Source organism: Xenopus laevis, chromosome 9_10S (genome assembly GCF_017654675.1).
Source record: "Xenopus laevis strain J_2021 chromosome 9_10S, Xenopus_laevis_v10.1, whole genome shotgun sequence".
Lineage (NCBI taxonomy): Eukaryota > Metazoa > Chordata > Amphibia > Anura > Pipidae > Xenopus > Xenopus laevis.
In genome coordinates this window covers 68,937,815-68,948,073 of record NC_054388.1, presented here as the reverse complement: position 1 = coordinate 68,948,073, position 10,259 = coordinate 68,937,815, and the positions used below count along the sequence as shown (strand labels likewise).

The 10,259-nt window shown below is 40.1% G+C and overlaps 1 pseudogene; it reads right to left on the bottom strand.

Annotated features, from left to right (window-relative positions):
• Nucleotides 1-507: 507 nt before the first annotated feature.
• Nucleotides 508-6,615, bottom strand: LOC108703011 (annotated as a pseudogene).
• Between the last annotated feature and the right edge of the window lie 3,644 nt (nt 6,616-10,259).

Genomic DNA, 10,259 nt, shown 5'->3' with positions numbered 1-10,259 from the left:
CTCGAAAATGTAAACATTATTGCCCAAAAATGTACAACGCATGTGTGACAGTGCTAGACTCGCCAGTCGCCATCCATCCATAAATCATATATTAAGAAAATAAATATATTCTGACAGACTCATCCTATTTTTACATTAAAAACAAAACAGGAATGTTAAAAAATTAAATGTATTTGAATGGCGGAAATCCCACTGCAGGGTCCAGTTTCAAGTTTCAGAACAGAAGGATTGGAAACAAAACAAGGGAGGAATAAGAACGAAATTGCCTACAATTTAGGCATCTGAATTTGCAAGAATTATACATATTACAGCACAAGTGTGTATTCTTTTCAGTGCAATTCGGACTCCAATATAGAAGGGAATTTCCAGTGTTGTGTTAACCCGCACTGTGATATATGTATGTGTGTGTTTCTATATATATATATATATATATATATATATATATATAATATATATATATATATATATATATATATATATATATATATATATATATATACACACATAAGCTGCACATATCTGCATATATCAAGAGGAAGACATTGTACATATAGAAATAAAGGGGACATCTTAATCCTTAGAGAAGTATGTGAAGATACAATGTATGTATATGATGGAAAAACACAATAAATAAAAGTTGAAAAAAAAAGAAATAAGGGAGACATACACAATGTTTTGTACACAGTCAATGCACTGAAACGTGTAACACAAAGGTTATATCCACTTTGCCCATAAAAATCAGTGCAATACATAGATGTAATTTATCTGTGTAGATGTATATTTTTACCTATTTACTTGTATATTGGGGAGGGGTTTTCTGTGTTAATTTGTATTTATGTGCTTACAGTGAATGTGTGTGTGTTTATGTGTGTATATGGAGTATTTTGCTGTGTACAGTGGGGATTGGCTGAATTTGTGTGTGCTTGTATACAGTGTATAACGTGTGTTTGTTGTGGTTCTGTGTGCGTGTGACTTTGTGTCTGTAACTGTAATTAATTTGTGTTATTTTAGATTTTTGGTTGTGTGTATACACTGGTTGGAGTGCTTGCAGATTGTTGTGTGTGTAGTGAGTGTAGGTGAGCACAGTGTGTGCTGTGTGTATGTATTGCTATGTACAATGTATATGCCAGTGTGAGTGTGCTAGTGTGTTGCTTGTTGTGATGCTAGTGATCCAATACTAGAGAGGAATGAGCATGCTGTGGGCCTGTATCGGCCACTAGAAGTAAAGGACAGGCCTAGCAGCAGTACTGCAGAGCATCTCATTAGAAACAGAGAGAGATGCGACTCTGCGGGGAGCTGTATGGAAATGTGCTGCTTTGATTTAATGAGGGTCCGCACACACTGGTGGAACATGAGCTTTGAGGAGGAAAGTCTGCCCAGGGTGCCCAAGCTGCAAGAATGTTATTGCCAATTGTGATGCTAAGAGCAGGGCTGTCTCCCGCCCAATGGCTACAGGTAGTATCTGTAGTACTAAAGAGGCCGCATCCCCGACACCAAGAACAATGTTTTATGGAGCAGCCGCATATCTGTCTCTCCTAATGACTTCCCTGAGCGGGTTGTTAGTACCTGACAGCAGGTCTCTATGCGGGGAACTTTCCTCCAATTTTACATTCAAAGGAGGGTCCATCAGAGAACATGATTGGCAATTTTCGTCATAATCTGCACATTATTAGCATCAGAATTGACAGGCCAGTAACATCACTAGTTTGTGCCGCGCTTCTCAAAGTTCATCCAAGTCCCTGCTGGATCCCTGGCCTGGGAGAGGCAATTGCTGGTACCCAGAGGTGGATTCATATAGGAAATCATTCATCAGTCGGGGATCAGCCATTCCTATCTGTCAGACAGCCCCTATATTAGCTTTCAAGTATTTCCAGATACAGTAAAGGGGATAACGGTGGAACTGGACGGGGATGACAAAGGGTCCTCAGCCTACAGAATAAGGCAACCTATACAAAGCAAATACAACATGTATTTTATATCAAGTAAACCATAAGAAGCCAATGTGAATTGAACATCATGTAAACCAAAATAAACCACAGTGTAATGCAAATGCATTTAACACCAGCAAAAAGCTTGGTCTTTTCCTTGCCAGGGGCTGTTTTCCAGTTGGTAGAGGATGATTTTGTGTTTAATGTAAAATACAATTACTGGGGTTTAGGTTTTCAGTAGAAAAAGTCCCACTTGTCGGCAGGTGGTTGGGTATGGCCTGTCCAGTCCTCTCTGCTTGGAATGGGTCAGTGCAGAGATTGGGGTGCCTTTAGGGCTCAGTTATCTTGTCAGGGGGGTCTCCTCTCTCTGATCCGGAGGGGACATTGACGTTTTGCTCAGTACTGCTGCTGAGTAGGGGAGGAAGCTGCTCTCTGATCTTTGGGAGGCCGCAGTGCAAGTGAAATCCGACCCCCTACTGGTTGCGCCCAAGACTGAAGCCGTCTGGTTGCTATGACAACTGAGGCAGGAGCAAGGAGAAGAGCCTGGTGCTGAGGCAGCTGCTGCGGCCGCCGCAGCTGCTGCAGCTGCCGCGGTGCTGTTGATTCCAGCCGGGGATTGGTAGAGACCTGGGTGTCTGAAACTGCACAGAAGTTCCGGTCGGGAGTATGGGTGGGAGAGAGCACGGAAAGTGTCCAGAGGGCGGATGGAGGTAGCAAAAGGGGAAGCGGCCGCAGCAGCAGCAGCACCGGAGGCTGCAGCAGCTGCCGCAGCCGCAGTCACCCCAACATGGGGATAGTAGTGCAAGGGCACATGGGGATGGAAGGGGTAAGGCAGGCTCCCGGTGGCAGCAGCGTGGGTCATCATGTAAGTGTAGAAGCTCGGATCTGCTGGGTGAGGCCAAGACATGGCCAGTCGCTGCCTCTTGTCCTTCATGCGCCGGTTCTGGAACCAGACCTAGAGCAGAGAATGACAGGTCACTCATTAGTTGTTCCACAAGTGTCAACATGCTGCTCCAACCTGGAACAACAAGAGTAAGACTACAACCTCCAGCATCCCAAGCACCCTAAAGCATTCGGGATACTGCCAGTTGTAGCTGATAGGAAGAGCCATTGACTTATGTCTGACACAATACTGGGCACTTGGTTGTTTGTTTTTTGAGAATCTTACTTCTCCTTTACATTATTATTTTAACTTCTATGGATATCAAGCCGAAGTAACGTACATTAGCTGCTGCAGAACCTCTTAGTGGGGAATGTTATCATTCCCATGGAATTTGTTGGCAGGTGAGCCATAAAAATATAAATGTCATTTCATCTTTTCAAGAGATTCTTCAGTAGCCATTTCCGACCCCTTTATTGTCTTAGCTCTTGACAAGTCACTCGATAAGACACAAACACACACATTGAATCAAACTGTCTAATCGGACTTAGTACCACCCAGAACATGTTTTACCCAAGTTGCCTTTGTTTTGATTATTATAAACGATACACTGTGACTTACAGATTTAAATCAATGCTGTTAATTTGCCATCTATTCAAATGTTTGATATGCAAATAATTAATTGGCCATCAGCTCCAAAATCAGCCTTTTTTTTTAAAAAAAAAAAATAATATAAAATGGACCCAATGTATTAAATAAGTGGCCATTTAAATATTTGATCTGCACCAACATATTGATCCCTAGTGTTTTCATCTGGCTTGAAAATTGCAATTACTTAACCCATGCAAAAAAACGATTTTGATCTACAGTTTGCTTAACGTTTAAACCCATTTCTAAATGCGTGTGTAATATTCTTCCCTATACTCAACTTTCAATAACCAGCAGTAGGAAAGTGTAGAAGAATTTCCCCGCAAACGCCAAAAATATCATTAACAGCATTTTGTGCAGCCTTTTGTGGTTTGGCATAAAGGAATACTTTCCTTTTCTTGGTGTGCTCGTTACATTGAAATAATTGAAATTGTTCTACCATGGTCGTTAATAAATGTGTATGCATCTGTCAATGATCTACTTGGGCATCAGTTTAGCAAAACCATACAACGAGCTGCCAGCCATGTAACAACACAAGAGAGCGAATTATGACCCTGATATAAATAAGTAATATCAGGTGTTCCATAATGGAGTATATGAAATACCGCTTAATAGTTCTAGATTAACTAAAAAGTGTAAAATCGTAAAAAACGGTAATACTGATTTATCAACACCCCTCGTCTGTGAATATTTACATTAGGTACCTGTTCAGCCTGTAGCAAACTAAATATATCATAAATATTCACACAACCGGATTTCCCATGAAATCATGAATTTTTGGTTGAACGTAAGTGTTCCGAAGATTTCAAGTATATTTTCCTTGGGTACAACGTATTTCCAATATTTATTGAACCATCTCTGAATGGCTGTTATTCCCCTACCCCTGGGATATGAGCTCATTCATATTGGTCCATTCACTTGGAGACTTTTCTTTTTAATGGGTGTTACAGTATTTCATTTTCCTTGTGTTTTGTGTATCTATTATAAGAAGGAATCTTGTGCCTTTCATGGGCCTCAGCGACCCCGAAAGTCGGGGGATGTGGGCTAGAAGTAATGATTGATTGTCTTACCTTGATGGTGGTCTCCGGGAGGTTTAGAGAAGCGGCCAGTTCGCATCTCCTCGGCCGAGACACGTAATTCTCCCGGTAGAACTCCTTCTCCAGGCGCCCTATCTGCTCCCGGGTGAACGCTGTTCGGTACCGGCGCTGATCGGCCGCAGAACTAGAGCTCCCAACTGGATTGATCCCATTCAAGTTATTTAATCCCGACGGTGTAGAGGAGCCGGTGGTGCTGGCCACGGATGATCCACTGTCTATAAGCATATAAACGGTAGAAGCCTATTAATGAGCAGCACACAATATACACTGGGTGCCACAAGCACAAGGGGATTATTATCCCTACAATATAATATACAGTGCATTTAACTGTGGGTTCCCTTGTTTCACATAGATCCCATTCCCATGTGGTAATGTTTGGGCACTAAATTGGGATCTTTTTATCTTGTGCCTAAACATTGTACTGGATTTAAAGCCACTCCATTTGCAGTTCTACAGTTACACAGATACTTCCACAAATTCATATTATAGAATACATTATTTCCTTCAATTATACCCTCATTTCTACTTAATATCTGTGCGGCCAGTGTAGGACATTATTGTTTTATATGTTATATCCCCCCCACAACAAAGCTCTGCACTAAACTTCTTGTATATATGTAAATATGTGCAAAACACCACATGGTTTTTCCGTCCTCACAATCTATTGCAAATGTCATTGATCTACTGGCTCCAATATTATCGATTATTTTCCTCTGAATCGCTAAATACATTGTTTTACTTTAAAAGCTTAATATACATTTTACTTTTATCTATATATCTATCTGTCTGCCTGTCTGTGCGTGTATGAATTGTATACATTTTAATAACTATTTTTCTGTATTTTCACAAATAAAACTGAAGAAATAAATAGTTTGTCCATGTCAATATCAATGGTGGCCAAATGCTTTGTGTAGAAGATAAATATATTACAATTGCCGCGTGTTGTGATACAGTATATATATATATATATATATATATATATATATATATATATATATATATATATATATATATATATATATATACATACATTTCTTACTATTATGCATTGGACAATCGCTGTTTTTTAACATTATTGACTAACACTAAGGCACCCAAGTGATCAGTAAATTCCCTTTGTGGAAATTGGTAAATATTATAAAGTGGTCATTTTCTGTATTTTATAGGTGAATATAGATTTTTTTTTTAATAATGCATTTTTTTAAAGAAAATATAAATATATCTTCGAAACATTGTTGCAGGTTTTGTTTCTGTAATAACGAGTAATAGTGTAGGATGCAGAGGAAGGAGCAGGAATTGGAGCCGGGTTCCAGCAGGAAGTGGCCGATTGTGTTTCAGGCGAGCAGCACTAGAGCTGGGCCAGCAGCAGCAGCAGACAGAGCACAGGGGTGAGCGGCCCCAGAAGGGAACTTACCTTTGCTGCTTTCTTTGAGTTGGCTGCCATTCATACTGCTGGGGGAGCGCATCCCTGTGCATCCCACCTCCACATCACTGCTCATATCTGCCTCTTTGCAAACTTCGGAATACTGGCTTAGCTTCTTTCCCCTGTCAGCCCCGGAGATATCTGTAGTCCCGTTGCTTTCCACCGCCTGGTGGGAGATACCAAAGAGAGAGTCGATCTGAAACTTGCCCTTGCTGGGGTGTTCCCCTATGGGTCCGTGCATAGAGGAGGAGGTGATCCTGGGACTGAGGCGCCCAGCGTGGTGAGCATGTTCCAGGGCCTCTAACACTGAATGCCCAGCTGGGTCGGACACAGTGGGAAGTCTCTTGCCTGATCCTGGGCTGTGCAAGCCTCTCTCCATGAGAATCATCTCCTTTCTTATCCTTTCCATCATCTCAGCTTTGGAGAGAGAGAGAGAGGGGGGAAACAAAAACTGGAAAAAAAGTGCAGAGGCTGCTGGTGCTGTAGATAGAGATGATGATTATTTGCAGCAGGACCAGCTCGCTGTCAGCCTGCCACTGTCTCCCACTATTATCTGTAGGCTTGATTTTTTTTCCCCCCCTTCCTTGATCGTTGCGTAGAAATTGTGGGATGCCAAAGAGACTGGTCAAAATGACCCATACATCCTCCCAGGCAGCAGTGTCATTCATCAAAAACTGGGGCTCGTCATTAAGGTGTGAATGACGCTGTTTGAATAATCATTTATTGTAACAGTTTTATAAGCAAATAAATAGAGGCTCCTGTCAGTGGCTAATGAAGGCGGATTCCTGGCAGACAAATAGTACCAGGTAGGGAGAGACACAACGAATGGACTGGACGCTCTCTCTCCCCTCCAGCTTCATCTCAGCTCCAATCGCTCAGGGGCTCGGCCTCTGGGGTAAAATTGACAGTCTGATTAATAAAATGAACTGAGCAACGTTTCCCCCTTCATTTAGGGACATCATTAGGCTTCTCATGTCTGTTGTGTTGCCTTTTAGCTTCTAATGATGCTGCTTTCTCTCTGCTTTTGTTTTTTTTTTCCTCTGAGAAATATTGTGAAAAGAATGATCTTTTTATTGACAAAAAGTAGAGTTTGCAGTCTGGCAGTACCCCCTTCTATTCATTATATGTTGTATTGTCTTATTTATTAAGGATAAGTGCTGCAGCTCACATCACTTGCATTCAATAAATACACCAGAGGAACTTTAGTTCTATTTGTCACATGCAGAGAAAACTCTTTCAAATACAATCATTTCATATTTCATATATATTTATATTTGTATCAAAACAACAAATAAATACAATATCCGTATTTTTCAAGGTGAACAAAATTTGCCAAAACGAATTGATTAGCTGACTTTAGTGTGTGTGTGTCCTTGCACAGCTCTCACATATAATTGACACATTCTCACAGACACACTTAGACACACACAATTCCCCAGTCTACCTCCATTACATCTGATTCACTTTCGCTGGTTCCATGTTACAGAACAACACCTTGAATGTTATTTATTAATCCCTGTGTTGTGCGACACTAAATACAGCAGGTCCTGACTTCATAAATGATCCCCAAAGTTGAAATGAAATAAACATTGGAATGAAGGTCGTTTCAATAAGGTTACAGATAATGTATAAATGTAATGAATTCGATGATTTTTGTTAAGGGGGTTGTCTTTTGTTCCATAAGTGAGGTCGCACTTATAGACCCACACAGCAAATATTTACTTTTCTTTAAAAACAATTTTCAGTTCTTCCCATACACAGGAGAATGAGGTTGATATATATATATATGGGGAATATATGAAGCTGCCGCAGATATCGGTTGAGTCTGTTCATACACACATTACGATGGTGTTAAACTGTTAATCGTTTTACATTGTTCAGCGACAATATTGTAAAGTAGGTAATTTCAGTCAAATTCGTTTTCTATCATTTCGAAGAAGGACTTAAAAGAAGACCCCCTTCTTACTGCTGTCGTTTGTCGCCCCCTTGCGTTAAAGTCCGGTATTCCAGGGCAGTCACAAAATGAAACAGTTTGTTGGGTATTCCCTGGATTTAGGATTGGGAAGTAGTGACATGTAGCACGCTTTATATTTGCCACTTTGCTCTTTTTCAAGTGTCTCAACAAAGAGATATATCATAGGCTGAAAAAGTAAACGTTGTGTTTGGAAGAACAGACCAGTGTGTTGAGAGATTGCAGGTGCCTGTGGCTAAATACTGTTCTTTGGGTTAAGCGGGGTCTTAAAGGTCAAGTTAACCCCACAATAAAATAAAATAAAAGCCTAATACAAGAAAACATAAATCTAAGCAACTTTGCATTTTCAAAAGCAATATAACAAAACAAGTTGCTTAGAATTTGGCACAAAGCTATTCTTTGGGTGGACATCTCCTTCAAGCCATTTTCAGCTCACAAGGACATACAAACATGACGAGTGGAAATCTATTTTACAAGTGTGATGTAGAGTTGAGAGCACAGGCAGACCTATAATGACTATGCTGCGTCAACTCTCTCTATAACTGATCAGGATTCAGACTGGTAAAAATATTGATATGTATCCATAACTGAGCACTATACCACGTGTCCATATATATCATATTCATTAAAAAAAAGTACCATCTGAGACGGTATACAAATCCCTTGCTCCAGAACAAGCCAGATGGATGGGTCATGGTCAAGTTTATCCCAGTTCCTACTTAACAAAGCATTAAGCATCTACGTAATAGATGAAGAAGTGGGAGAGATACAATGGCTAGCAGCCTAATGGCTTAAAATTACACTTGCCTGTGTGTGTTTGTGTGGGGGGGGGGAGGGGATGTACGTGTATCAAGGACCACAGGGGATTAGTGACTGGTGGGCTTGTTATAGATCTTGGAATTAAGTGATTGTTTATTAGCAGCACATCAATCACTATCACTGGCCATTCACACAGGGCACAAAAGACTTGTCAGCGAATAGAAGTCAGGTTCGATTATAAAGTAATAAGGAGGAATTAAGTGACAGGGGCGCTATTCGCCCAATGCTTCTCACAATATTTATATATACAGACAGACAGATAGATGATAGATTGATAGATAGATAGATAGATAGATAGATAGATAGATAGATAGATAGATAGATAGATAGATGATAGATAGATAGATAGATAGATTATAAAAAATATAATATACTGTTAAAAATATTATATAATATCGTTTTGAAAGTGGGCCCTCAACCTAAGGTTTTCTGGTGGGCCTCTGGTATCCCAGTCCGACACTGGATAGATAGATAGATAGATAGATAGATAGATAGATAGATAGATAGATAGATAGATAATAGATAGATAGATAATAGATAGATAGATCATAAAAATATAATATACTGTTAAAAATATTAAAATATAATATACTGTTGCCATGCACTGGTAAAACGTATGTGTTTGCTTCAGAAAGACTACTATAGTTTATATAAACAAGATGCTGGTTAGCTATGGGGGCAGCCATTCAAGGCACAGATTACATAGAAGATAACAGATGCACTCTGCAGAATCCCATTGTATTATATTACAGAGTTAATCTATCTGCTGTGTATCCTGTGCCTTTTTTCCTTTTTCTTCTTGAATGGCTGCCCCCATGGCTACACAGTAACCTGTTTTTTTGCAACAGTGCATTGCATTTGAATTACTTTGATTTGTTGGTGATCCTTTAAATCAAGTCTCAGGAGTTAGATCTTGCAATGTTTACATCACAAGGTTATTGTTTTCTTTGTAAATCGGTTGGGATGCAGTCACTCTGGGCAAGTGATTATTAGCATAATAGCATAACGCAAGTCCTGTCTTCTACACCTGAGAAAGAAGTAGGAATGAGAGAAAAAGCAGAGCATTTCTCAAACAATATCTACAGTATTTGCTGTGCAGTATGGCAGTGTCCAGCTTTGTACCTGGGACAAAAGTGATCAGAGCAGGTTCTGCAGCACAGAGGATCCAGAGTTCACAGCCAAGTTCTTCCGCTTTCACGTTGAAAGGCATTTTAGTTACTTATTACACCACTCTGAAAAGGGCATTTATGTGAACTTCTGAGTTCTGAGACAATTGCTCGTTGGCTTCAAAGGCACTCTCAGGGCCCCAAGCTCAATGTTTATTCCCGTTTACAGGTGAAGGAAGGTGTAGCTGAAAAAAAAAAGTTTTATTGCAGCCAGTAAAAACTAGGAGAACCAGGTCAGTAGCATTTCCCTATTTAAAAATGAAAATACATACAATAGTCGTGCAGTTCATAGACTGTGGCCTATGAAATATAAGTGCAGTGTAGTG